Raw genomic sequence first — 1,829 nt, forward strand, 5'->3', positions numbered from 1 at the left:
GACATCCCCTTCCCTCAGCCCCTGACTCAGAATTGGCACTGAAAGTTCCTGCAGATAAGATGGTGGAGTCCCCACCGCATCCTAGAGCAGGGCAACCCAGGCCCCTGCAGAGAGGTCAGCAAATCGTGTCAAGGATGCAGCCAGCACCAGAACCTAGGTCTCCTGCCTTCTGAACCCTCCAGTGTCCTGACCCTTGATGTTCATGAATTTGATGACCACGTGTGGTGTCTCTGACCTGGTGCAGCCCTTTCCTCTGCAGACAGCCCAGAGCTTCCCTGGCCCTCCTGGGCGCTGGTGGGCAGGGGGTGCCCCCCCTCTGACCTTGAGGACTTCCCTCGCGTCACTGTGTGGTTCAGGGGGGGCAAAGGACTAGCCTCCATTGTCCCTGGAGGCCCTGTCTCTGTGTCTGCAGGCGTTCTGCCCTGTCCTGGAATCAGATGGGGGCAAGGCAGCCTCTTGCTAGGGGGTAGGACCCAGTTGTCTAGGGACAGAGCAGGCCATCCTCAACCCAGGGCCCTGCAGGGCTGGGGGCAGAGCTGTGCCGGGCCCGCTGTGGGAAGGGGGGTTCCTGGTGACCCACTTGGGCTCTGACCCACTCGGGCCTTTCTCCCCCAGGCTGCTGCTCCTGCTGCCCCGTGGGCTGTGCCAAGTGTGCCCAGGGCTGCATCTGCAAAGGGGCATCGGACAAGTGCAGCTGCTGCGCCTGATGTGGGGGAGCACCTGTTCCAGATGTAAATAGAGCAACATGTACAAACCTGCAGTTTTTTTTTTTTTTACTTTTTCATATTACCATGACCTGTTTGCTACGTTCCTGTTTCTGTGAGATGTTTGAATGACAATAAATCATCTAGACTCTTCTGGCTCCAGGTGTCTAGCAGTGTGTTGGGAAGGTGGGACTTGTTTCTAGTTGGGTTAAAGGGGACCTGGGTTGGGGGAAGTTGAGGTGGTGGCCATGGGAAGTGGGGGTAGGGCAGGGTTTCCTGCGGTCTGGCTGGTCCACCTCCTTTGAGGCCCTTCTTGGACAGCTATGACAGCCACCACTGCCTTCCAGAATGTCCCCACCCTTCGTTGTATCTGTGTCACTACCCGGATTCACTCAATAGCCACCTATGGTGCATCCAGTGTATACACAGGCATTGGGTTCTACTTGTCGAGGTCGCATAGAGCTTACAGACTGCCTGGGAGAGAGAAGTTCTGAATCGAAAATACATGTCTGTGACTGAGCATGCTGGGGGGTGAGCCCAAGTGGGGAGACCTGCCATGGGAGCTGCCTTCCTGTCAGAGGGGACTGCTTGAGCAAAGGCCCTGATGTGTAGGCCCACGTGGCTGGGTAAGTGTGCGAATGGAGTGTTCCAAATTCACTTCGGAGACCGCGTGTCTCCATCTGCCAGACTCCCCACCTGGCTGCCCTCTGAGCCACCCGGAGGTGGGACAGGGGAAGAGAGGACCACACCAGGGTCCCCCTTTCCTCTTCCCAGCTTCCATTCTGATTTCTTAGGTGTAAGATGGGCTGCGGAACCCAGATTTTAACAAGGACCTAAGGTTGTAACCCACCGGGGCGGTCACATGGAGCGTTTAGTGAAATAAAATGAGCCTCTGCCAGGACATATTTCCACCCTGGTTGGAATTTGAGGCCAAGTCCCCCAACGTGTGGCTGCCTGTCCTGGGGGCCAAGAGAACACGGAGGTACCAGGTTCCTGTCAGTCTGTGGAGGAAGAGGTGGGTAGGCCTTGCCCTGCAGGATGTGGCAAGTGTTTTCGCAGAGACCAAATCAGACACCACCCCGGTGTGGATGGGCTGGTGTCCTCGTCACTGTGTCCTAGTGAGAG

This window comes from Panthera uncia (assembly GCF_023721935.1).
Source record: "Panthera uncia isolate 11264 chromosome E2 unlocalized genomic scaffold, Puncia_PCG_1.0 HiC_scaffold_19, whole genome shotgun sequence".
Lineage (NCBI taxonomy): Eukaryota > Metazoa > Chordata > Mammalia > Carnivora > Felidae > Panthera > Panthera uncia.